Raw genomic sequence first — 27,683 nt, 5'->3', positions numbered from 1 at the left:
CAGAAGCCCAAAGGGATCTTCAATTTGAGTTCACACCATCTGTCTTGCTAGGAGCTTCCAAATATGTACATTTGTGAAACCACAGGATATAACCTCGAGGTAAGGCCTTCCTTCACACCCCCAACCTGCCCATACTCAAGAGCCGTGTCCTGTTGTCAATTCAAACAGTGGTGTTCAAAGAGTGTAGGATATAGGCTTTTGAAACCATGGAACTTTGTCTATAGTCCAGAAGAAATACAATACAATTTGGCTCTCTCCATCCCAGGATGGGACATCCTCAGGGACCTGTAGCCTACTAGATCAAACTCCCTCTCTGAAAATCACTGCTTTCAATTTTGCTCACTGATAATTACAACTGTCATCCATTTCTGATGTGATGTGAAGGGCCAAGACAGGCCACTGGACTCCACCCACCACTCCCCTATAAAGGACATCCTTCTTCTCCATATGGCTTCATTCCTTGAGCAGCCCATCAGGGAGGTCACATGCAGAGGACACAAAACCAGTGACATCCCGCTGGCTTCAGTCTTGAGGGGATGAGGCTACTTTGGAAGAACCAACGCAAGAGCAGGGTGAGAAAACACGAAGAGGCCCAGGTTTCATGCAGCTGTAAGCCAGACAGCCATGGAAAAGGTCATGATTTGAGGTAATAAAGATTCTGGGATTCAAATCCAAGCTCAGTCACTTGCTGAGAATCAAAAGGATCTTTCCTTTCTGAGCCTTGAGTCTGACCTTTGTATAACTATAAATGCTAATGCCCTGTCTTGCATACATAAAGATAATTAGACGATGTGGCCAGTGGCCTCATGAATTACAGGTAAGAAAGATATTGGTGGGCAAGGAAGTGCAATATATTTGTGGAAGCAAGATGGTCATCTAAAGGAAAAGGAATTGAACCAAATAATGTAAGATAATCACATGAGGAGGATGCAGGAGACAGAACTGAGTGAGTCAGGTGGTAATTGGGTCTGTAGTTTCAAAGGGAGCTGGACATGGATGGACTTTTTTATTCCCCTCCACCTGAAGGCTACTTTCTGTGTCCAACTCTCCAAAGGGCCAAGTGAGTGTGTCTATACACAGAGGTGCCTTTTTTCTGGGGCTCTGTCATTAAGAGAATCCATGGCCGACAGGGTGCCAGAGAAGAGGTTACTGGATGGGACAGCTGGCTCAGCAGAGGTGGAGCCAAGACAGGTGACACAGTAGGCATGGTCCTGTGCAAGAATCTGACACAAAGGTTTCCACTCCAAGTAAAGTTCCCTTTCCAATGGGGCCTGTTGTTTTGTACACCGGATGTATGACAGAACACAACTAGCCCTAAAGGATGCAACACAGCCTGTCCATCATCCCTGCTGGTCTTTGAGGATGGACTCTCTCTAAGCCCAGCACATGGGATGAAAGGAGTATTCATAGAAGAATAATCCAGATTCGGAGGGCAACCAGCCAGCATCGGGGCAGTCACAGAAGCCAGGGCCAGTGCTGCTCCATCCTTTACAAGCAAAGCAAGGGCATTGCCAGGGTATGTGCAACTAATCAGGGAGTCCCAGCCTGAATCACATTTGCCTGGAGAAAGCAAGCTGCCCAACTCTGGTCTCGGGGCCACTCCTCGCTCAGCCCCCATCACCCTGGAAGAGCCAATCACCCACCTCTCACAGCATGCCCTTCCTTGTGTCCACAGCCCCTGCCAAAACCTTTCAGGAGCATCAGACTGTTCAACATTTGAACACTTAGGTTAGTCTCCCCAAACTAGGGACAGTCCAAGCACACATGCTGGACACGTTATACTCCATACGAAGGACCTGGCTTTAATATATATTCACAGCAGCGCTATGGAGTAAGTGTTGTGATCATGACACTTTCCAGAAACTAAAGCTCAGCAAGATTCAGAACTTCCCCTGGTCACATATAGCCGGAGGTCCTGCTCTGTGTCACTGGGCCACCTTTGTTTCACCTTCCGTGGGCTATAGGCCAGACAGTAGACTTAGTGTGATTCTGATACAGACCAGCTCTATGAGAGACAAGGCATTGTGTCTCTTTGAAACTTCACTTATTCCTTTACAACAAGAAATAAATGAGCTGCCACATGCAGGCTGAATTTATGTTGAGAAGTGAATGAAAATGCCTACCCCAGGGTCTAGCACACAACTGATACTGTCTCGTGAGTAGAGATCTGTCTAGTTAGTACATAGGAAAGATAGGCATATGCATGCATGCATACACAGACAGACAGACAGAGACAGAGACCAAGATATATATACCTACCTGGCCTCCCTGAATAGGTATCAAATTAACCTCGAGGACAGTGTCACGACCTGTTGGCAAATCTCTATCTCCAAAAATATTCACATTATGATTCACAACAGTAACCAGATTGCTGTTATGAAGTAGAAACAAAAATAATTTTACAGTTGGGGGGTGGGGTGGAGGGGTCACCAAAACATGAGGAACTGTATTAAAGAGTTGTAGCACTGAGAAAGTGGTGGTTAAAAACCACTGCTCTAGAAAAAAGACAGAGATGAACGCTCTATACTGCTATCCATGGAAACAACCAGGAGGTAGGCAACACTGCTTTCCTCCTTCTCAATGATGAAAGGCTTAAATGAAGAAAAGAAAACCTGAATGGAGCCTGGTTGGATCCCAGCATATGCAGGTACAGCAGCTCAAACGGAACCAAACAGTGCTCCAATGTTGCTTTAATCCCAGCCCCGTCTGCCTCAGGAGTGACTATCAACCCCACCCCAGAGCTGCTTCTCCAGTGAGCCGTTGGCAAGTAACCATCATGAATCCAGCTGTCCGTATGGTACGTGCCTACAAATCCCAGCTCTCAGGCTGTGGAGAAGGGAGGAGGCTCAGGAGTTTAAGGCTACCCTCAACTACACATTGAATTTGAGGCCAGCCTTGGTGACATGAGATAGTGTCTCAACAATATAAAACGAGTTGCAAAGTTCTTTAACCTTCCCCCCATGCCCCTTGAGATAGATTCTCCCTCCCAAGAATGGGGTCCCCAATTTTAGAAAGCACTTGAGGACTTCTAAATGTCACCGAAGTAGTAAATAGAATAGTCCAAAATTCCCCGCTCAAAGGTTGGGAGAAGTGTTAATGTCTGTCCCGTTCCTCATCTGGGACCCTTGAGGTAACTCAGAACCAAGGCTGGCCATCTCTCTGTATCTCCAGCAGTTCCATTTGAAGGACCCAATGGCACAGCCTCTTTGTCACTCAGATCTCAGACCCCCAGAGAAGAAGCACAGCAAGGTGGTATTCCCAGGAATCTGTGTGACAGAAGCAGGAAACAGGGCAAAGTGGCCCTGCCAAGTTTTCCAAAGGAAATGAGTCAAGCGGTGTTATGCAGTCACACATGGCCAAGCAAGGAAATGGCATTGTCTGGGGACCAACACATAGGGCCTTACATAAGAGGCACCCTCTCACTTTCTGGCCATGGCCGTATTAGGGGATTGGCAAAAACATGAGAAGGAGAACCTCGGGACTGTGTAAACACGAGCTGCCTCAGAGTGGTAGACAGAAGTCTGGGTGGGGATTCTCCTTGGCTCTTTGCTAGGGGGGGAAATTGACTCACATGTCCTCGTGCCCTGGTGTACACTGGTTAGGCTACCATGCTGGGGGCAGAATACAGTCTCCATCCGAACAAAATACACTTTCAATACATGCCAATCTGGGTCCTAAGGAGAAACACGGTACCTCCCCATCCAAGACAGATAATTAAAGCATAAGAAAGACACGGGGTCCTGAGCCTGCAGTAAAGTCTACACAGGGGTGCCCAGCAGTGCCAAGGGGGAACAATGTCCTCAGATTCACCAGGAACTCTGGAAATGAGCGTGGGCAAGGGTGCCTCCCACAAGCAGCCAGCAAAAGAGAGAGACAGTCAGAAACACAGCACTCTTGCTGCACACACCAGAAGGCACTAGTCAGTAGAGCGAATTCTAAAAATTCAGCAGAGTCTATTCACGTGGTTGCAACCTATGATGCAGTTAGTACATAAAGAAAAAAAAAAGAGCTACAAAGGGATTCTCATGGAGTCTGTATATGCATCCAGCTCTGCAGCATGTGCAAACACACACATACACACACACACACACACACACACACACACACACACACACTTTCTCTTCAAAAATTGGTGCACAGAGAGCTTAAGGTCTCTGGCCAAAGGCATTTGTCCATGAAGTTTTAAGAATCAGAATCGAAAGCCAAACTTGTTTGAGGTTTCATGAAAGGGAATTTTCTCCTCTTCGGATTGGTTGATTTTATTTTTATGTTTTTTAATCTGTAGGGAAAAAATTAGAATTTTTCAGAAAACCTGAGGATGCAGGAAAGAATCATTTTTCCTCATACCATGTTAGCAGAGAACCTGACCTGATGCCTCATCACCCAAGGGTACTTCACGTGGACTTCCCACTGTAAGAACCACAGAAGTCTACCTCAAGGTAAAACCTAAAGCTGATCCTGATGTGTAACTGACATTTGTCAACTGCCACTCAAGCTTCCATATCTGTCTAGACTTCAGTGTCACATCCGTTCCCTACATCTCTGCACTCCTTCCTTCTGGTCCTGTTCTAACATCCTTCTTTAGCTCTTGTGACCTTGCTACTTCTAGACTTACCAGGCAGTTTTATAGAAGCCTATCCTGACATGTGAGCTGTCAGGTATTTCCTCATGACAAATCCCCACGGTCTACCTCTCTTAGCCTTTTTTCCCCCTTTGCATGATTGCAAAGTGAGAGATGTGATGGGGGAAGTTTCCTGGAAGCAAGGCAGCCATCTAAGTCAAGGGTGACGACAGCCTTTGCTTCATCATGGTTAATGGGATGAGGCAAGATGGCGGATGGTGGTTTCTGGCTTAGGGAGGGAGGGAGGGAGCAGTCTGCCTGTCTCGGGAGCCACTCCTTTCAATCTAGCCAAGTAGATCCCAGCATCATCTACTCAAGCCAGCTTTGCTTACAAATAAAAAAGGAGGAAAGAAAACCCTCAGAGTTCAGCTTAAAAGGACCTTTCATGCCTTGCCAGGCCTCTGCCTTCTCCTCACCACGCCTCTGTCGCAAAGTACAATACATATGTTTATCTTGCTTCAAGCAGGGGTATATTAAAATACTTGAGGATTTTCCCCTCCTAACACTGGCATGTTGGCTCCCAGTGGCTGCACAGCCACATATCATGAATTGCAAAAGCAGCAGCAAATTACTGCCTTCGCAAACACACAGATCTTTCCTGAGGTTGCAAGTCGCATCACTTTAAAGGCTGACTTTCTTCAAACTTCCAGGAACTGAGTGGCTCCGGGCCCATCTATTTAAAGGTCAGGCTAGCCTTGCTGTATTTGGAGGGCTGCCTCGGACACAAGCTTATTCTCAGGCCTGTTCCACAGTCACCACAGCCAGGCAGGCTATGAGAAGCAGTGTGTCCCTTCAAAGGATGCAGAAGGCATTGCCAGACACAGAGGTAGGGCTGGGGAGGGGGGGATAGGAGGTGGGATGTGACTGGTCGCCTCCCTCTCCTCCATGTGCTCTGGGAGGGGCAGGGGATGGGATGATAGTAGTGAAAGAGCTGAACTCTGCTGCTGTGGACGAATCCCAAAACTGAGCCGAGTTTCCCCTGTTCAGGGGCACGGTAATCCTTTGCCCCGGTTTAATTCAGTTCTCTGGACCCAGGCTCTGGTGGGGTATTGAGATATACCAGAGTGACTCAGTGATGCTTGTAAAAACAGGTCAGGACTTCCTTCAGACCGTCACAACAGAGCTTGGCGGGGGTGCATGTCAATTGTTCTTGCTGCAAAATAGTACCCGGAACAACTTTAGGGGGGGAAAGCGTTCTTTTGGCTTATGGTCAGTCCGTCACGGCAAGAGTGTAACGGAGCACAACTCGCATGGTGGCAGCCAGGAGGCAGAAAGGTAGAAAGAGAATAAGCTGGTTGCCTCGTGCCCTTCCCTTTCTATTGAGTCTAAGCCCAAAGCCTCCAGGATGGTACTGGCTATATTCAGTGTGGGTACTATCTTCTCTGAAAAGGCCCTCACGGATACCCCCAAGCCTGTGCTTCACAAACTCTCCAGTGCTTTGCAGTCCAGTTAAGGTGACAGCGCAGATGAACTGTCCTGAGGAGAAACGGGTCTCAACCCAGAACACAGCACAGACACAGGTGCCTGAGAGCCAGAGGGCGGGCTGGGGTCAGGACGCTGACAACTTCTAGGAAGAAATATCAGTAGCAAAGGGTATTATTCTGGGCTAAGGGATCAAATAGTATTACTCCTGAGGACAGGTTAGGGGAGCAGCCTCATGACCATAGGTGTGGGGAAAAAAGATGAAGAATCGATCAGATATTGCGGGAGATCAGATATGCGTGGGGAACGGGATCCTCACTAAGCTGGCCCAACAGAGTCTGAAGCAGCAGATGTCCCTGCCTACTAGCTAACTCCCATCTCTCTGCTTAATTGGCGCTGCTGGCCAACCGACCTGTGTCATGCAGTGAGAGCCTGCTGCTGGTTGAGGATATGCAAAGGCTCTAGTATGCAGGGGGGTGGGCAGCACTATGGCTTCCTCACGACACCTAGGAAAGTTGTTCCTTGCTTGAAGTCACCCAGCAAGGAAGGGGAGGTGGTGACTGATTGCAAAGCCCCCACCTGGCCCTGGAACATGCTCTCCCGATGCACTAGTTCCCTTCCACACCCAGCAGCGTAGCAATGACCACCCCACGGCTCCTCCACTCCAAGGCTCTGCCGGCAAGCCTCAGTGCCACTCACAGGCAATCGGGAGGGCTTCAAGGAGGAGGTGGCATTGTAACAGTGCCTTCAAGAAAGCTTTTGGCCCGGTCAGAGAGGAAAGAGAAGAATGAGCCAGGAAGAAAGTACAAGGTAAACAGGAGCCGTGAGGGCACAAAATGATGGCAGGTACCAGCTGACAAAGGTCATGAGGGAGTCCGGGAGTCGTTGGGGACATCTTCCCAGCCTCTCTTTGGGCAGAGGTGATCACTACTACACAGTGTCACTGACTGCCACTCTGGCTCTGAGAGTGACAATGTTGAGAAGGAGGCCTCTGTGGGCCAGTTCATGGGGAGTCGGAGACAGAAGTTAGCATGGGCAGTTTCTGGCTCCTGAAGAGCAGGACAGGATGATGTTTGTACCCACAGCTGGGCTGCCTGCTGTTGAGGTCATTGCTGGCCCAGGAAAGGATGCTCAGTGGGAAGGCAGGGAGGGACAGAGGAAGCAGGGGAACAGCCACCACTGTGATTCAGTACAGACCTTTCCTGGTGTCTGATTAGCCTGAAAAGACGGAAATCAAAACCAACAAAATGAAACACTCACCAGGGCAGCCCAGGAAGCTCTCTGGACCTAGGAGTGAGAAGAGCAGGCGGTCAAGGATCTCTGGACAGAGTTATCCAAAGGGACTGAGAAGGGGGATCTGTCTGCAGAGTGTTTGAAGCTGGGGAGCAGGGAGGCAGGCTCTGGCATGGGGCATAGTGGATGTAGGAGAGGGGCAGCCTTCTTGGTTCTGAGTCAGCTGCGATATGTAACAAAGCTTATCTCCAGAGAAGATGATTCCGGGACTCTTGGTATCTGGCCGTAGTGTGCTGCTCAGCACAGGGCATCTGGATCACAGCATCTTGCTCTGAATCATGGCTAAACGACTGAGATGACCGGGAGGCATGCAAGCATAAACTCTTGACCTTCCCTGCAGACTCAAACTGTCTCTCTGTGAGTGCTAGGGACCCAGTGCCCACAGGGTCGCCAGTACCTGTGAGAAAAGAGAACTAGGCCAGCCAGTGAGGTGAGGAGGGTGAGGAGGGCAAGAAGTCGTGGCTCCTCATGCCTCTCTCCTAAACCAAATCCATCAGCCGAGGACACTGACATCTCCTAGTCTCCCATCCAAACAAGTCTAAAACAGGGTTGTCTCTCATAGGCAACCCTTCAGCAGGATTGTATAACCCTGTGAATGAACTGGGCCTCTCAGCATACGGTTAGTGCTAAGTAAAGCTCACAGTTTGTCCACTGAAGAGAACTTGTGTGTACCCCATGCCTAAGCATAACTTAAAGCGTGGCAGGGGGTCTTCCTTGTGAAGTCAGTTCTGCCTTCATCACACAATATTGGGCCAGCCATGTCTTAATATTTCAGCTAGAGTGTTGCTGTCCCCATAGGTCCATCTGCAGAGGCATGGTCAACAAAACATGTGATGTCCACAGAGGGAACATTATTCAGCCGTGAAAAAGAGTAAAGGACTAGAAGATGCTACTTGAAGAACCTTGAAAGAGTCACGAGAACGAAAGAAGCCAGTCACAGCAGAATGTGTCACATGATCCTGTTAAGAAGACATTTTCAGAACAGACACATCCACTGTGACAGGAAGTGGATCCGTGATTTCCTAGGACTCAGGAAACTGGGTGGAGCGGGGTGAGGGGGTCAGGAAGAGGAGATGAGGAGACTAGTAGTGAGTATGAAGTTTCTCTTGTAATGGATGAAAATGTTCTAAAATGGATTGTGGTAACAACTTCAAGTTCCATGACTAGATGAAAAGCATCCTATTGTGTGGATGAATTGGGGTGTGTACGAGTTACATCTAAATAAAACTTCCATATTTAAAAATGAAGGGGTTGGGAATATACAATAGAGTGGCTGTCTTGCTTTAGTAGGCCTTAGGTTCAATCCTCCATGATGGAGGAGGCTGAGGGTAGGGAGGGGAGAAAGGGAGAAGGGGCAGGGGATGAGGTAAAGGAAGATCAGTTTAGGACTACTATCACTGGACCATAGCAATAGCACCAGAAATGGCAGGTCCCAGCTGGATGAGACGTGGTTCTAGAACAGATTTCAACAATTTGATGAGTGCATACACATATGTCCCCCCAAACATGGGAAGCGGTGCTTCTGCCTCTGAGCCACCCACCCCCCAGCTCTGACCCCCACTGTCCAACACCATGACAGAGAGTCATGCGGCAGACGGTCAGGAACTCTTATTTTGTCTCCTGCCCCAAGCAATTCCTAAACAGTGGGAGTTAAATATTTATAAAGCAGTCGCTGTTTGTTTAATGTTCAATCTGGTCTTGGGAAGCCTGATGCTGAGAATTGCTGAGGTGACAGCTGATTATACAACAGGAGGAGCCTGGTGTACCAGGGAGCCTGACAGTTACCAGGATGGCCTGTCTCCTCTCCCGAGCTCTGCAGAAGTTGCTTCCTGCCTTGCGCTGTGCCCAGGGCTTTGGAGATTCCGGAACTCACTGCCCAGCTCCCATGGGCAAAGAGAAGACAGCCTTTGTCGCCAAAAGCTATTGGATCTGCATGTGCCAGGAACGGTTTCTGGGACTAGGTGGGGTGGGGCACGAGGGTGACACCTCCCACGGAATTCCTCCCTTGTCTATGCCAACGGCTAGTCCTCACAAGCTAAGTGGATGCTGAGTGTAGTCCAGACAGTAAGAGATACAGAGGCTGGGCGCGTACACCGAGCTCACCTTCAAAACCTGCTCTCCAGGTACTTATCTGAACGTATCAGGTGCCAGGGCTCAGAGAGGACACTGAGCTATTAAAAACAACTCATCAGCCTGATGGCCCAGCATTTTAAAAACTTACTATTATGTGTATGTGCATGATGCATGTGTGCATGCATGAAATGTGTGTGTATGTGTAGATGGCACAGTATGCATGTATGACTTTGTGGAATTGAGGCTCTCCTTTTGTCTTCATATGGGTTTCAGAGAACAAACTCAGGTCACCAGACTTTGAATAGCAAGGGCCTTTACTCACTGGCCATCACTGATCCTCCCCATCCTATCTTTGCTTTTATCAGCTGGGACATGAACCTGTTGGGCTCAGTTTCCTTTGTTGTAAAACAAGTGGATGGCCTGTCTTAGTCTTCTACTGCTATGACAAAACACCATTACCAAGGGAACTTATCAATGAAAGAGGTTCATTGGGTTATAGTTCTAGAAGGCTAAAGTCCTAGATGGTAGACTAAAAGCATGGTGACAGGAGGCTGGAAGAGCAGCTAAGAGCTCACGTCATGATCTACAAGTAGGATGCAGAAAGAGGACACTGGGAAGAGAGCAAAACTTTTGATTCTTCAAAGCCTGCTCCTAGTGACACACCTCCAACAAGGCCTCCTAGTCCTTCCCAACCAGTTCCACCAACTGGAGACCAAGTACACACAAACATGAGCCCATAGGAACCATTCTCATCAAACAGCCCGTCTAGGGGCTGGAGCGATGGCTCAGTGGTTAAAAACGCTGGTTGTTGGTCTAACAGAGGACCTGGGTTCAATTCCCAGCACTCACATGGCAGCTCACAACTTTCTGTAACTCCAGTTCCAGAGGACCTGATATCTTCACACCAATGCACATAAAATAAAGTTAAATAAATTATTTTAAATATATTTAAAAAATAAATAAACAACCCACAAAACTAAGAGGCTACTTGGGGTCAGAAGTATCATGTGGGTACAGTGACGATGATTACCCAGGTATGCCTCCACTCTGAACCCCACCAGGGAATAATGTTGGGCAATTCCATTCACTGGCCCTCTTCATTGGCTTAATCATCTGATAAGATTAAAACAGCCTGAGCTACAACTGAGGTAGGGTGAGAAATTACAAAACCCTGCCCAGAACATGGCATAGTATATAGCTCAGGGAAGAGGCTTGGTGGCTGATGTTTCCACTAGTTCCATGACCCCATGACGCCCTTTGGGGCCTGGTGACCTCTTAAAGTGGCTAGCGTGCAGTGATCAGTCATGCCACCAGCTGTGTTAGGGAACAGCTTTCCCAGCATCTACAATCCACTCCGGTTCGGTTAAGCATCCCCACCAACTCTATCTCCACCAGGAGGGCCAGCCGTACAGGCACACAGGAGTGAATGCCTGAGCTAATAGAGATGAGTGGCCAGCCCCATAGGTCCTCTCCCACACTGGCCACCCTGGGTTTCTTTACAGGTGTGAGCAGCAGAGCTAGCAAGACACTGTTGACAAGCGAGGTCTTCCATCCCTGGAGACTTCTCAGTTACACAATGAGCCAGACAGGAAGAAAACTCCCCCAAAAGCCAGGTGTTCTGGAGTATGGTTATCATTCTAGCACTCAGATGGCTGAGGCAGGAGGATCTTGGGCTCAAGACTAGCTTAGAGTATATCGTTAGATGTTGTCTCCAGTAAAAAGGAAAGAGATGGGGGTGGAGAGAGAGAGAGGAAAAGAGAAAAAAGCAAGCCTCGGAAGGACATACAGAGGTGCAGACAAGGTAAGGAAGAGAAATCTAGGCACAGGAAACCAAAGGAAGAAATTAAAGGAAGGGCATGGGTGGGTAGCATGAGCTATTATTGTTAGATTATGTGCAACTCCGGGTTCAATCGTCGATACCCCATTAAAGAAGAGCAAAAGAAACCAGAGGTTGAAGATCTTGTCATCCTAAGAAAAATGCCACTGAAAGTGAAGCCACTTCAAATAAGGGCCAGATATTTAGAGTAAGTAGGACAAGTGTGGGATGGGGTGGATACTTCATCTCTGAAAGAAAAGAAAGAAAGAAAGAAAAAAAAAAACTAACCACCAACAGCTGTTTCTAGCTCTGCCCCTCACAGGCTGTGACCTTGAGTGACCCCCATTTCTCTCTCATCCTAGCGGGGTGCTACGGAGGAGCATTCTATGACATCTTCTAAATATGTACAAATCATGAAGTAAAGCTCTGTTTTGGACTTCACACCTGATGTTTGTAGTTATTACTCGAAGCCCCGTTCTTAGGGCTCTCACTGGGCGACCACTCAGGGGCCACTCTCCTGCCTGTGGGGGCTTTTCTCTGCTCACAGTTCCTCCACAGCATGCAAACTTCCTTTCCTCCCTTCTTCCCTCATGAGAAGTCTTGTGTCTTCAGAAAAACCTTTCAGGCTTCCTGAATTCTCCCGGGTCTGTTCTTAATTTCTCTGCTTGTTAAATCACTCTCTAAATCTGCCAAGTGCGGTTCTCTTTTGTGCTCTGCTCCTGACTGGGATTCTGCAAGGGCCCCTCAGGCCTCTCTACAGATGGTCTTCTGGGTCCCTTCTAGAGAGAAGTAGATAGGGAGCCCATCACTGGGCACACACACACACACACACACACACACACACACACACACACACACACACACACACACACGCAGGATTGCATATGGAGACCAGAAGACCATGGGTATCATTCCTCAAACACAGTCCACCTTTATTTCCTCTGAAAAAGGACTTCTCAATGTCCTGGAATCCAACACATAGTCTGTATGCTGACCAGCCAATCCCAACGAACTTCCTGTCTCTTGTTTTTCCATTGCTGGGATTGTGAGCATACAACACCATGCTCCTCGGGCTTGCAAGGTGGTACTAACTGAGTTATCTCCATAGCCCACTTCACATTTTAATGATTTGTCTCACTGACAATGCTCTCCCTCCCCATGTTAGGACACAAGGTCCCCCAGACAACCTTCTTTATACCCCTCCTAACACAACCAGTACCCCCCTTCTTGTTACAGAGTCCTGCCAGCCCTGCACCCACTCCATAAATCCGGGTTGTTGGTACAAGGCAGGCAGTTTCTGGCAGTTGACCAACCTTGGCGAAAACAAGCCCTTACCCAACTTCACCACCACTATTCCATTTAAAAAGTAGATGACCCTGAGCAGCACTAAGACTTAACGCTATTAGAAGACTGCATGTCAATCAACCAATGGAAGGGAAGGAATTTCCTCTGGTCCACTGACTATAGGTACAAATTCTCTTTCCCAGGAAAAAACAAACTCACGTGTGGGTACTTGCAATCCCAGATTTCCGTTTCCTCGCAGTAACACAAAGCTCAGTCATTTGTAACGTATGGAATGCAGACTCCCTACAGCTTTACCATGTCTTCTTTCTTTCACAGCTGTTTTGCCTCTAAGAAATTGGGTAACAACGCCTCCCCAAATTAACGTTATCTACTCTTCCCAAAGAAATATGCTTGCTTCTTGGGGGCCACCTCGTGAGAAACTCCCGTTTCTCCGTTTATGTAATATGTAATTACCAACAGGACTAACTTTTGGCAAGCGCACAAATCAGCTGGTGGCGGCTGGCGTTCCAGGCACACCAGTATCCATAGTTAACATTTAACGAGTGTTTACCATACATCCGCCAGGAAGCAATGTTCTAAGCCTTCCTGTGTATTATATTAACTCAGTCGCCTCCCTAGAAAATAGGCATGTGGTCAGGGATTATCAATGAAACAAACAGGAACAGAGAAGGTAAAGAACATAGAGGCACAGAAAAGGCCAGGTAACAGCTAGAGAACCCTCACCAGGCTTCTACAAGCAACCTCAAGTAAATTCATGGAAATGCACACACAGACGCCATAGTAATAACAGTAGAAAAATCAGGGTTCACCAAGATAAAGGAAGGTTCAGCAGGAGTGCAGGGGGAACCAAAGAGGACATAGGGAAGGAAGTGATCAAAATAGTAGAGTTGTACAAAACATATCCTATGAATGAAATGAAACCTATGACTATGCATAATTAATACATGCTGATAATTTTTAAGTAACAAAATAGGTCATTTAATGTGGGGAAAAAATGGGCTTCTGAGTAGCAGCTACCTAGCCCAGATCCTTCCTAGTACTGGGGCCTTACTCAGTTCACTTTGCAAAAGGGATTTGCTGTATCACTCAATACACTGAGTGGGCCAAACGGAGGTCACTTCCAAGTTCTAGCTATTCATACCCTTACTGACAGTTGTTTACAAGGGCTGGCAATCAGGACATGACTGATGAGTGTCCATGTGTCTGGGCTGGACATTAGCAATGAGTTTATGAGCGCATGTTTTCATGGGGCAATGACTCAGGCCTTACTGTGCAATCCCCTGTGTGATGCACGTTTTCAGGGTCACAGATATAGAAGCCCCTCACAGTGTCGGGGTAACCAAAGCATGAACTGTGGATGTAGGGCAGAGAAAATGTTATGCTTGGGGGAGTGGGGGTGGAGTTAATCCCCCATCTGTAGATGTGGCTCTCTGTTTAGTCACTAAGAGAAACATGCTCCCTGCCTGGCTGAGGACACTTAACAAGTGGCACATGACTTGGAAATCCCCACAAGCTGGTGAGATCAGTAAAGATGAAGAAGAAAAAAAAAAACTAGGACAGGGATGGTGGGCCACAGGGTGAGAACTTGGGGGTTCCCTCCCGTTCCTGAACATGCCAAATCCCCAAGAGGCCCGGGCTTTTGGATGGTGGGCCGGGTAAGGCCCCGTGAGAGGGGCCCTGCAAAGAAGACAAGCAGCTCCCCAAAGGCCATGGGAACGAGGTACCCTGCCCTGGGATCCTAGCCTAGTGTTCTTTCTGTTGTCTCAGCTACAGAGACCATCAGAGGTCAGGACCCTCACTCAGTTTTCTTTGCAAAGGGGATTCGCTCAAAGGTTAGGGAGTTGAGGGAGACTAAGAAACACAGGGAACTCACAGGCTCTTCAGCCTGTGGCAAGGTGACTGCATGGGGACATGTTCACTTCACAACAGCCTTGGTGCTGCCTGAAGGTGATGCTACAAGGCAGACAGATCAGAGCTGGTCGGTTCGGGGAGCCCTAGCTACCCAGCTTCAGTTTGAATGACACCTGTTTAAAAGAGAGGAAGGACGACATGGATTTTTGTCCCCATTCCCCATGAAGTGCCATCAAGAAGGTGGCAGGCCAACAGTGGTCCTTAGGCAGGTTAGCATTCTCTAAATTAGTGGTTCTCTACCTTCCTCATGCTGTGACCCTTTAATACAGTTCCTCGTGTTGTGGTGAGCCCCCAACCATGAAATTATTTCATTGCTTTCTCCTCACTGTAATTCTGCTACTGTTGTGAATTGTAATATAAATATCTGATGTCATAACCACTGCTCTCAATAAATCATGAGGGCAGTTACACACAACCGCCCACAGGGATCAGATGAACAACTCCGGTGTTTAGAGTTCACCCTCTGTGTTTGCGTTACACGTGCACCTGGGGAAAAAAAAACTCACATCCACTTTTCACATCCACTCACACACGTTTCAGGAGCTGTATGGGTGGCAAAAGCCAAGAAGAGTCCTTTCTTCACCAGGCCATCTGCCAGCCTTGTATGGAAGACTGGCTGTGCACAAGTGTGGCATGGGGAACTCAGATGAAGAGCTCACGTCTCCATGCCCTATCCTCAGTTACAGTGGTTCTCAACCTGTGATCTCTTGGGGGGTTGAATGACCCTTCCACTGGTGTCACCTAAGACCATAGGAAAGTTGGGCAGTGGTGGCACACTCCTTTAATCCCAGCTCTCGGGAAGCAGAGGCAGGCGGATCTCTGTGAGTTCGAGGCCAGCCTGGTCTACAAAAGCAAGTTCCAGGACAGTCAGCCAGGATTGTTACACAGAGAAACACTATCTTGGGGGGCAGGGGGTGGGGGGGGAGGGCCATAGGAAAACACAGATATTAACGTTACAACTCATAACAGTAGCAAAGTTATAATTATGAAGTGACAACAAAAATAATTTTTTATGGTTGGGGGTCAACACAACATGAGGAACTGTATTAAGGGGTCGCAGCGTTAGGAAGGTTGAGAACTGCTGCTCTAATAGCTGTGCCCTAACACGTCATTGATTGCAATGGACATAATTCCTGGGGACCCAGGGTCCTTTAGGCAGGACATAAAGCGAACTGTAGAGGCCGTAGACATTGATGGCAATATGATTCTGCTATCTGCACTGAGTGAGGCTGCAGACCAGAGGACAAATGAGTGCCATTTGCTCTGGAAGTTACCAGAGAAATTGGCATCACCAACTCCAAAAGGCCTTTTCTCTGTGCCCCTTCTAGATGGGGGAACACACATGCTCCCACACTAATCCAAATCCCTACGCCAGGAAGGCCATGACTTGGCTTCGCCATCCCACTCTACAAACTGCCTCCAGTGGCTCTTACTGTCCCCAGCGGGTCAATGCAGATGGGTGAAGCTTTCATGGCGTTGAGAGCACAAGGCAGAGCAGCAGTGAACATGAGGTCTGAAGGCCGATGCCAATGCTTTCATCAGCCAGATGAAAGAAAGCCCATTCTGGCACTTGCAGCTTCCACGGGCCAAGCAGAGCCGCTCATTAGAAATCCTGTTTGTGCTCTCCCTTGTGGGAGACAGCGTTGAGGAGCCTTAATCCAGCACACCTTCAGAATCACTGAACTGCTTCACTGTGTGAGGTGGCTAGCCGTTAGAAACCCAGGCTCCACTCTGCCCTTGGCCACTGAACGCTGACCAATGGGACAGAGAGGAGCTCTGTCTGGGCCAGACGCCACTACCGCATAGAGTCAGTCAGCATGGCCAGCAGACCCTGCAGCGAGCCCTGGCTGCAGGAGTGCAATTACGTGCCTCCCACACAAATCAGATCCAGGAAACGGAGGTCTGGAACCACAAACTGAATGTACAGTGAGGCTGACCTGCCTCTCTGTTTCTTTTCTCTCCTTCTCACTTTTTTCCTGCAGCAAAGCCAGCAATTAGGAACTCTACAACACAGATTCCTGTGGCTCAAAGGGACTTCTTGAGGTTGTAGCTCTGGTTGGCTCCTCCGCAGGAAGACAAGCCCATCCTACGGTTCTTGCAGGAGAGGCCTCGTCCTTGGTAAAGGGAGCCCAAGAGGTGGCTGGCCTCCTCTGCCATCCTTAGAGCAGCCTGTACCGTTTTAAATCATGGTACTTGCTACATTTGAGCTTCCTCTTTTATCCAAGCATCGATCTCCTACTCATATCTGTGAATCTTAGAGACCAGTGTCCATTTTCTTCTTTTCTGTCTTTTCAGCACTGGCCAAGAGGCCCAGTCTAGGGATCTAGTTAGTAAGTGTAGGTAGGTGGATGAACAGGTTAATGCATCATAGGTCAGTAGATAAGAGGGATAGGTGGATTTATAGATGAATGTGTACATAGATGGTTGATAGAAACTGAATATATGATAGGTAAGTGGATGGGTAGGTAAATGAAACAACAGATAACTTAGTGGCCAGGTATGTGGATGAGTAGAAGGGTAGATAATGGGTTGACAGGTGGACACATGAGTTTTTGAGTGGATGCACAAATGGATGCAGATATAAGATGGGTAGGTACATGAATTGATGGAAGTATGGATGAAACAGTGGGATGCACAGAAGGGTAAATGGATGAAGTGAATGAGTATTCAAATGGATGGATAGGAGAGAAGGATAGACAAGTGGGTAGGATGATGTATGGATGAAGAGACAGATTGATAGATGGATGTACATACAAGAGAGGAGTGAACTGGTACAAAAAGAGGTAGAAAAGGATTGCCATTAAGATTGTTAAACATGCTCACTCTGGAATCATGGGACTTTTGGTCTCAACTCCCCATCCTGCCCCCACTATTCAGGACTCCAAAACAAGACTGCTTTGTCTACAGTCACAGTCTAAAGAATCCACAGTAACACTTAGGGCTTCAGTCTGATAGGATAAACGACAGCCCATCTCATAGTCAATACTCAAGTTCAACAGCTTATACACACAGGGGGTGCTACCCACAGGTCTGCTAAGTGCTCTTAGAAACCTGGCAGAATCCAGAGGAAGGGGTGCAAGGAAGGCGGAGGCCTTCTGTTTTTACTAGCAATGGCCCACAACTTCCCAACAAGAATGCAAGGAATGTCAGTTCTTTTGGCTTCTGCCCTGGATTGCACACCTCACCAAGAGGTTGGGGCATATTTGGAGCTTTTTGATTCTGGAGTTTAGATCTGCTCTCTGCAGAGTATGCAAAATGTTTGAACTTGGTCTGAGAGGGGAACAGCTAACAAGGACCACTACACCAGTAGTCCTGTCAGCCCGCAGCTAGTCCAGCATGCAAGCACTTTCTGGGACATGATATATTTAATCATGACAAGTAACCCAAGGAAGAAACTGGTGGGTGCTCTTATGCTCTGCTGTGTGCCTTTGGGGAAACTGAGGCACAAAAGGTCATCCAGGGCAGAGTAAAGAGTAAGTAAGGGAAAAAGCCTTTGGGTGACCTGTAGTATGGAGACTAAGGGTACCTGCCCAGGTGACTTCAAGGGCTCAGTAGCCAGCTGTTTCCCATTTCCTCCATCGACAAGAAAAAAATGCACACAGCAAAGAACCAGCTGCCCTGAAAGAAGCTGTGGGGAAATAAAATCTTCCCCAGGCAGGAACTTCCAGCCCCTTGCATAGACACTAAGTTCCACTACGTATGGACAGCCTGGACCCATGCTGCAATCTCCGCCACCCCACTCTCCCACCTTAAGACTTAGAGGGGTCACACATGAGCCCCCATGTGTCAGCTTATGACGGGACATCAGGAAGCCACTCAAACCAAGCCAGACTAAGGCACAGGTACCACCAAAGGCCCACCTTGACAAGAAAGCTGACCAACAAGGGAACATGAGCTGGTCCTCAATCTAACCAGAAAGAAAGAGAAACTATAAAAATGAGCTCATATTTAGCACTCCATCTCATGCCACCATTTACTATAAGCAGCCAACTCCTAAGCGGCTCCTCCTCGCAGGCTGCAGTTGAGGGAACTTCTCCATGACTATTCTGGGCACGCCATAGAGGACATAGCTCCTCAAAGGCTGCCGTGTTCCCTTGGTGGAGGCTGTGAGAGGCAGAGCTTGCCGGCCTATGCTCTGCCGTCCTGTCCTGGTTGCTGTGGACCTCGAGTATGTTACTCGGCTCCCCTGAGGTTGGTTTGTGTAACACAGGGGCGAAGGCAACCACATGAATCCTGTCAGACATGAGTTCACACACAGACAGCACTTGGAAGATGCCTGGGAAGTGCTCGGAAATTTACCTAGCTGTTATTGCATGACTTGAAACAAAACAAACACTTCCTCCGCAAGGGCTCTGTTGGGTGCAGATCACTGCACTGTGCACACTGAACGTGGACTGCAAACAAGCTGCCACGTGACGTCCCTCGAAGAAGGAGAGAGGCCCCAAAGGTCTTCTAGTCTGGGCATTCAAAGCCAGTGCTCTCTGAAAGACAGTTTCCCTGGACCCCGGCCTCATCCACCAACCTCCCCACAAGGGCCGCGCCCAGTCTTTATCCACCACTAACGGTGTCCCACCCACAGCCTGCGGTGGGATTCAGTTGAAACAGTTTATAGGACGTAAAGCTGTTCTTTCTGTCCTTCTCTAGCCTCAGATAAGGGAAATTTGAAGCCAAGAGAGCTAGGTGTCACCAACGGCACCATCCCCTAGCGAGGGCAGAGGAAGAGTCTCAACTTTCTTCAATGGCACCCTGAGAAGCACTGACATGGGACAGTGCAGGAAAGGGGTGCTGTCACATGCTGCTCCAGACCTGGCTCCAGGGCTGGGACTTTGATAAATCCCTGCATGCAGTATTCCCCAGCACAGTACCCAATACAGATGCCTTGGGACTCACGTATCCAACACAGCCCAGGAGAGCACGGTCCAGAACCAAGAATGTGGTCACCAACCAGACGTCTCACAGCAGAAGGGAACAAAGCTGCAAGCTACTGTTCAGTTCCAAGTCCTGCCCTGCCCCCATTCTGGGTGGTCAGAACAGGACAGAGGAGCTAGGAGTTCAAGGTCCAGCAGCTCCAGGTTCTAGACCCTGGCTCCGGGACTGACAAGATGTGGGGGAAATCAAAACCCACATCCCTGTCGGTCCCCCCACTCCTGCCAGCACACCTGGCTGAATAGTCTAGAAATGTAACGATTCCTGTTGGTTTTCAGCACGAATTGTCAACCAACCAGCTAATCCATCGATGTTGGCATCCCCACACCTCCTTGGGCACTCTGGTACCACAGGCTTAGAGCCTGGTACTGGTGCTAGAATACCACCAGCTCAGCCATTTCAGCTGTGTGACTCCAGCACTACACTTAGCCTCTCTGGTCTACTGTTTGTCTCATTGTAAAAATGGGGCTAATTAATTTTAACACTGTGTCTCCTATGATTATTATAGGAGTTAAATTATATATAACAGAAGAGGCTTAATTTCTGTTGTCTCAAAATTAATAAGCACTAGCTAAGTGTCAGCTATAGCTGATTATTTCTTATGAAGCTAATCAACCCCATCAGTAAACCATTTAAGTGAACTGATCTCACTGGTGAGGGTTTCGTGTATTAGTAGGTGGGAGATTCAACAGCAAAAAGAGGTCAACGAGAAAGACAGGCTGGGAGAACCAGGCAGGAAGGCAGGAAGAGATTTCTGCCACTGTGGACAAGTCACACTCATATACAGGTTGGTCACCTCTCAGACCTAGAGTTTCTGATAGGTTGGATTTCTGTTCAAGGAGATATGACTGATAATTTGAGTGCCTTTTTTTATTTTTAACTGAAAGTTCTTTGCTTTGGGTTGTGAAATAAATACTAAAGGGACAAAATAACACTACAGTTACCAAAAAAAAAAAAAAAAAAAAAGAGCAGCAGGAATGAGGCCAAAAGTGTGGGTCAGAGATACAGCTATGGACTAGCATTCTGGAGCAGGCCCTGTGGCCATCCTCAGGACCAGGAAGGTGGGGGGTAGGGTGGAGCGCAGGCCTAAGGAAAGGGAAGGCAATAATAAACAGAGAAATAAAAAGAAGGCAAGCTGGGCGGTGGTAGCACACGCCTTTAATCCCAGCACTCGGGAGGCAGAGCCATGCGGATCTCTGTGAGTTCGAGGCCAGCCTGGGCTACAGAGTGAGATCCAGGAAAGGCGCAAAGCTACACAGAGAAACCCTGTCTCGAAAAACAAAAACAAAAAAACAAAAAAGAAGGCAGATAGGAAATTTGCATTCTTTGAAACTTGCTGCCCAATGCTTCAGGTCAGAATTTTGCACTGCTCTGCAAATCAGGGGTTCTAACCCCAAATCTCACCTCCTGTTTCTCCTTACCACAGCTCAGGGGAGCCTGGTGGTCTCCAAAGTCAGCCTTTAAAGAACCTATCTACCCCTTGGTGCTGCAGATACACAGGAACCTAACAGATAACACCAGCACCCTGTGTCTCTCTGGCTCTAAAACTTCCAGTCCAATATATATATATATTTGGTTTTTCGAGACAGGGTTTCTCTGTGTAGCTTTGCACCTTTTCCTGGAACTCACTTGGTAGCCCAGGCTGACCTCAAACTCACAGAGATCCGCCTGGCTCTGCCTCCCAAGTGCTGGGATTAAAGGCATGTGCCACCACCGCCCAGCCTCAGTCCAATATTTTTATCACTCACCTTCCCTTCAGTTATAGGGTCTCTGTGTCCTCAAGGAGAGGAATCACGAATGCTCATGTACAGCCCCTCTCCAGCCAGCTACAGAGAGGATACTGAAGTTCGTGTTTGAGCTTTGGATACAGTCATATCTCAGTTGCATAAACTAACATCTGTCCTTCCCTTCCTTCCTTCCCTCCCTCCCTCCCTACCCTTCCTTCCCTTCCCTCCCTCCCTCCTCCCTCTTTCCTTCTAGTTTTGTTTTTCTAAGCCCAGGTGCCTCTTGTGGAATATTAGTTGAAGATGTGTTGCATTCGTTTATGGAATATTTAATGTGGAATATTTAATGATGCAAAGATGTATTGCATTCTTTTATGTTGCATTTGTTTAACTCTGTGAAGCTGTGTTATTGTGCCTGTCTAAAACATCTGATTGGTCTAATAAAGAGCTGAATGGCCAATAGCCGGCAGGAGAAAGGATAGGTGGGGCTGGCAGGCAGAGAGAATAAATAGGAGGAGAAATCTGGGAAAAGGGATCAACAAAAAGGAGGAACAAGAAAAGGAGAAGGAGAGGAGGAAGTCAGGGGCCAGCCACCCAGCTACACAGTAAGCTATGGAGCAAGAAGTAAAGAATGGTATACAGAGTAGAGTAAGGTAAAGGCCCAGAGACAAAAGGTAGATGGGGCAATTTAAGAAAAGCTGGCTAGAAACAAGCCAAGCTAAGACTGGACATTTATAATAAAGATGGTTCTGAAAGGTCTCATCCACCCACTGAAGGCTTCAATGATTTGTTGGCTCTCACCCCACAGACATCCCTGCACATACTGAACATTGTGCCTGCATCACCTCCACGGTCCTTGAAACAATCTCCTAAGGGGAGTACTTTCATCACCCCTACTTTGTAAATGGGAAAAATGGGCTTGGAGAAGAAAAAGCATCTAGACTCCTATGCTAATAGGTCATGAAGCTACAAATTCAAAGTCAAGTTAGATTTACTCTGCCTTCACCCCCATGCGTCTTTGTAAGTATCTCCGTACTACAATGTTGCTGTTTCACTGAATTTGAGGAGCAGGAAGCAGGACTTTTTGGAAAAGGACTCTGGGAATGCAGTGGCAGTCACTTATTTTCTCAGTGGTGCTTTGGATTACACCAAAGTTGTTATAGTGAGTAAGATGGGAAAGTGGCCTGTGTGGTCCAGTACACATTCATATTCTTTTGTTTTGTTTTATGAGACAGGGTTTCTCTATGTAAACCCTGTCTGTCATAGAACTCATTCTTTAGATCAGGCTGGCCTTGAACTCGGAGATCTGCCTACCTCTGCCTCCTAAGTGCTGGGATTACAGGTGTCTGCCACCACCACCCAGCTTTTCATATACATTTAAAAGTGTCAAATAAGGCTCTTGAGATTTCATCTGCAAACATGAACTCACCACAAATGAACAACTGTGTTGAATATACCCAATATATTCTAGACCCAAACCTATTACTTACTTCTCCCAGGAAATGTTCACAGTCTCATGGGAAAGACAGGACACCTCAAAGAAATGGGCACAGTAGCCATGTGCTAAGTGGCCAGAGCAACTACCTCTACTATGGAAGCCACAAGGGGGCCTTACAGACCCTGTAGCAGCTGGGTTTGAAACAAAGGTCAGGTGGAGAATGGGAGAAGGTGGTAAAGTCAGGAAACTTCTCCTCACAGTCCGACTGACGGCAGACACATTTACCTTTGGTGATGTGGCCCATGTACCTCTGAGGCAATGTTCCATACTGCTCCATTAGTTCACGCAACATGGCGGCTCATCTACTAAACCCCAAGGAGGCTCTCAGAGTGGTAACAGATCCCAGCTCTCCAGGTGACAGAGCCTCGACTCAGAAGTCCCATGGAGGGTTAAGAAGTGACTGTGGAAAGAGGGAGAGGGCAAACACATCCGCCCCCCTAACAGGCCAGCATCCTGAAAGCATGAAGCCCAAGATGCCAAGAATGACTGTGTATTGTAGAACTGCACGAAGCATTCACCTCAATTTATCACCCAATGAAAGAAAAATAGGAAAAAAAAAAAAAAAAGGCAAATTCCAAAAAGATGAGGCAGCCCTAAAATCAAGATAGAGAATGCCATGAACAACTCATAGCATGGAATAACTGAAATGGAATTTCCTCCCCGTCACTGGGAGGCACAGGACCTCAGCTCCAGTGTGTGTGTGTGTGTGTGGGGGGGGGGGGGCTGGAGTCAGCCACGTGAATCAGCCCCTTGTTTGCAGTTCCAGGGAACCAGAGTCAGGAAGAGGCTGGGTGTGGAATGTGTACTTTTCCCTTTCTTCAGCTATCACCCTTCCCCCTACCCCACCAAGTGCGCCCCTCTTACAGCCTCAGTAAACCTGTGGCTTGGAAGACTCCACATGCAGAATCCTTGAGGTGATCTGTCAGAAAACAAAGTCCTTTGGGGTTAGGGGGATGTAATTCAGTCACTAAAATGCTTGTGTAGCGTGCATGAAGAACTGGATTAGGTGCACAACGCTTCATGAAACGAGGTATGGATAGTGGTCCATGCCTGTAATCACAGCAATCCGGAGGCAGAGGCTGAAGTTCAGGATCATTCTCTTCTATCTACTGAGCTTGAGGCCAGCCTGGGATACGTGAGACCTTGTCTGAAGTGGAGGTGGATAGGGATGGAGGAGAGAAAAGAGAGAGGGATGGGTTAAACTAGTGAGGACTCGATGGGAGAGTGCAGAGTTTTCTGACTTGCTGACCCCAATCTGTTCATCGTTGGAAGCACAGTGTAATCAGCTAGGAATCCAGGAAAAGCAGCCTGAACTGGGGAGCAAGGAGCAAGCTTCCTCTTACACTGGTCCTGCCAGCCACGCCTGCATTCGCTGTCTCCCAGCAGACCAAAAGAGCTGCGGCACAACTTCCTGTCGTCCTCCTGAGCAATGGCTGGCTTAAGTTTATCTCTTCTAGAGACTCCAGGAGAACAGTGACTGTCAACAGAAAGGTTCCTGTCACTCCCTAGGCTGCAAGGACTCAGCCTCGTGCAGGTCTGAGTGTCCTCTTGTGCACCTAGAGGCAGCAAACCTGCCATCTAAGCACTGAAGGTAGTACTTGTGGTAGCAAGCAGTGATGTGGGAGAGTGGATTCAGAAGCGCCAGGGAAGGAATGTCAGCTTAGAGTCCTTTCTAGCTGGGGGCTGAACCCCACCCCCGGCCTTCATTTCAACACTTGCAATATGAAGATGATACAGCCTCCAACTTGGGGAACTGCTAGAAAAATTAAATTGAGCCCTGGTACATTAGGGGTGTTCAGTAAAATAGCAGAATCATGTAAAATCCGGGCCATCAGGGTCCCACCCCTACATCTTCAACCATCACAGTGAAGACTTTGACATTTCATACATGCGTGAGCAACAGGCTCACACCAGCCCACTGAAGCATCAGGAAGACATGGGCTTCACCAAGCAACAAAAGAGCCCACTGCCTCAGCCTCCTCCCCCCCAAGTCTAACATGGGAAGCAGAGGGCATCAGATATGTTGTTTAAGCCATTTATCGCTGGTTCATCGCACCAAAGGGCCCCCCCCCATCAGATCAGCCTTGCCTGGATTTCCCCTTTGCCCTGTTGTTTGTTGTTATCTGAACATTTATCATCCTCAGGAAGATGCAAATGCTATGTGAATTCACAATGTACTGTCAATGAAACCCTCCCAGCCATTTGGAGGATTTATCTTTGTGCTAACTAGAGAACAAATGAAAGCCAGGAATGTCTTAATTAACTCCATGAACATCAGCTGGGTATTTCTTCCCCCCACCCCACCCCCTATCTTGCTGTTAGTCAATGAAGACAGGGACCCTACAGAAACACATCCCAGGTCGTTACTAGGAGGGCCTTGCTGTGACGGCAGGGCAAGAAAGGAGCTCCCATTGGAAAGAAGACTGGCTGGACTCATCCCAAGAGCTGTCATAGGCTGGGATCCTCTGCAAACTCCTGTGAGGCCACTTGTAAACTGGGAGGCAGAAGAATAATGACAAGGTTTTGCCAAGCCCTTGGTTTGTGTTGTGGCTGTCCTAACTGTATTCGATTTAACCCCAAACCCTTCCCCCCAAAGAGAAACTGTTACAGCCCACTTTACAGGAGAAGAAGCAGAGGAGGAACTTGCCTGAGACTGTACCTGAACGCACTAAGTTGATATGCAACCAAGGCCACCCAGATTACATGTCCTCAAGTCACTGATCTAGGTTAATGAGACAGAAAATATTCAAGACTGTGATGCTGAGGAAGGCCAGAATGGGAGACTGTCTGGACTTCCATTTCCTCACTTTTGAAATGAGGACAGAAACCATTCATAGGACTGCTACAGTGAATCAATGAGATAAAGCCAGTAAAACACTGTAAAATACTAAAAAAATTTCCTGAACAGTAGGACAGGGTGATGTCTCGGCACACTGCCCTACACTGAGGAGGTGCTCCCTAATCATTCAGGGAATCCAGAGAGCTAAGCCCCGACTGGGCCAACCTTGTAGCTTTCCTGGGAGGATTAAGGTAGGACTGAGTGAGAAGACTGACTTCTCAAGAGTGGTTTCCATCCATCTAAAGGAGAAGCATTTTTCTGCAGTACCAGTACTCTCGGATTGTCCTGTCTATGACACCTGCTTCTTTGCACACTTGTGGCCCTCCTGAGGATGCAGTGCCTAGCTCTGACAGCTCCTGGGATGACCACGCAACCTTTCCTCTTTGTTCCTTCAGAGAGCAGTAGGCTTGTCCCCTCAAGCTCCAGGAGAGGCCCCAGTAGAGCCTGGCTGGGGACAGAACTGCTCCTCTCCTCGTGGCATGTGTCTCGGATGAAGCAAAAGACTGAGCTGCTAACACTAGCAGTTAGATTGGCTGGTCACAGCACAAATAAGAAGTGCCAATCTAGGCAGGGTATACAAGTCACACTGTAATCCCAGCCCTTGAAAAGCTGAGTCGGGTCTATCAACACAAGTTCAAGGGCAGCTGGGGTTACGTAATGACCACAACAATAAAACAACTGCCGGTACTCATGGACAAGAAATGCAGGCCCAGAAGGAAATTCTCCCCTCTAGAAGGGGCTCCCCCAGGCATAGTACTAACTAGGACATTACCTGAGTGATGCACCCATGGAGCCCCAGCAGAGACTGTAAAGCTCAGCAAACAGAAGAGTAGGCATGAGGACCCTGCTGATGCCATCTATTAATGTGCCAAATAGAACAGGGAAGGGAGGTACGCCTATATACCAACCCAGCCTTGTGCCTCAAAGCAGCATGAGGTGTCAAGCCATTAGACAAAAACTGGTCCAGTCCAACTGGTTCAGAGTCTATGTAGTAATATTTCATTGTGGAGCACACTTAAGATGCCAAGAGGAGACATCACAGAACACAGTTATTTTCTAATTAGCATCCCTCAGTGTTCCATGTCTAATCATACAGAGAGAGAGAGAGAGAGAGAGAGAGAGAGAGAGAGAAACCACCTCTCTAGTTTTCCATGTGTGACTTTCCTTTCCTCTTATCTCTCTTAAGATTTTCCATAGCAGTGAACTTCCTTCCAGAAATTTCCAGTCCTGAATTCCCACAAGCAACTGTGCTGATGCCCCCTGAGATGTCCTGGTAGGGGGATCACAATCATCTCCATTTTCCCCAATGTTCCTGGGCTGAACCAAGCTGTGGAACTGCCTAGAGTCCTCATCTCCAACTAAGATGGCTCCTCATGGAGTCATGGCAACCTCACCTCCCTGCCCAATGAGGTGCCCCTATCTCAACATGCCTAGGGTACCTAATGCACCAGATCTGCCATGGTGCCTGGGCCCTTCGTGCCTGGATTGGTGATATTAGCAAAAGTGACACCTCAAGTGGCCTTTCGGGGCCTTAGCTACACGCTCTTCCTCAGCTCTGCAACTGCTCTTCCTCACCTCTGCAACAGCTCTCTTTTCCTCTTGCAGAAGGACCCCAACTTACTGTTCCTTCCACACCCTGACTCTGGAGTATCCCTGGGTATTTAGCTAGTTTCCTTCCAGAGTTTAGCCCATATAGTCATATCCTAAGCAGTATCGGGTACCAGACCCTACTGATGGACACAGGAACACAGATGTGTACCACCCACTCACCCACCCCCCACCCCCCCCACCCCGCCCAAGAGGTTCCCTAAGCTTCTTGGGAAAAGAAACTCAAAAAGCGGATGGCTCTACCTAGAAAGCCAGGTGGCCACATGTAGAAAGATTGCAAATATGTGCCCTACACGCTGGACTCCTGGGGACACATTCTGCTGTGTACCTAGACACTCACTGCAAGCCTGCTTGCAAAAGCAGGATCCTACAAGTGACCCCCACAACGCCTGGATTGAACAGACAATGGCACCATAGTCAAGCCCAATGCTGAATGACGCCGTACCACCTGCCTAAGAACTGCTGCAACACAAGCCACGGTGCCCAGGAAGGCCTCCACACAGATGTGAACCAGAAGGGCACCGCCTGACCCACTGGACCCAAGTCCAAGAGGAGAGCTTCTGTGAACACAGGCAGGACAGCTTCTCACTGTCCTAGGTTTTGTTTTCATTTATTTCTTCAAAGGCACTACTGGCCCAAGGCAAACA

The 27,683-nt window shown here is 48.2% G+C and overlaps 2 long non-coding RNA genes across 3 annotated transcripts in view; one reads left to right on the top strand and one right to left on the bottom strand.

The window, feature by feature from the left end:
- LOC114701993 overlaps positions 1–27,683 on the bottom strand; it is a 141,448-nt gene that overhangs the window by 35,616 nt on the left and 78,149 nt on the right. The gene's annotated exons all lie outside the window — the stretch shown is intronic.
- Positions 5,194–8,583, top strand: LOC119086813. Its single transcript, XR_005090172.1, has 2 exons — positions 5,194–5,447; positions 8,135–8,583. It is a non-coding gene; the product is annotated as an uncharacterized LOC119086813 (long non-coding RNA).

This window comes from Peromyscus leucopus, chromosome 16_21 (genome assembly GCF_004664715.2).
Source record: "Peromyscus leucopus breed LL Stock chromosome 16_21, UCI_PerLeu_2.1, whole genome shotgun sequence".
Lineage (NCBI taxonomy): Eukaryota > Metazoa > Chordata > Mammalia > Rodentia > Cricetidae > Peromyscus > Peromyscus leucopus.
The sequence above is the reverse complement of the archived record's forward strand: the minus strand, read 5'-3'. Positions and strand labels throughout refer to the sequence as shown.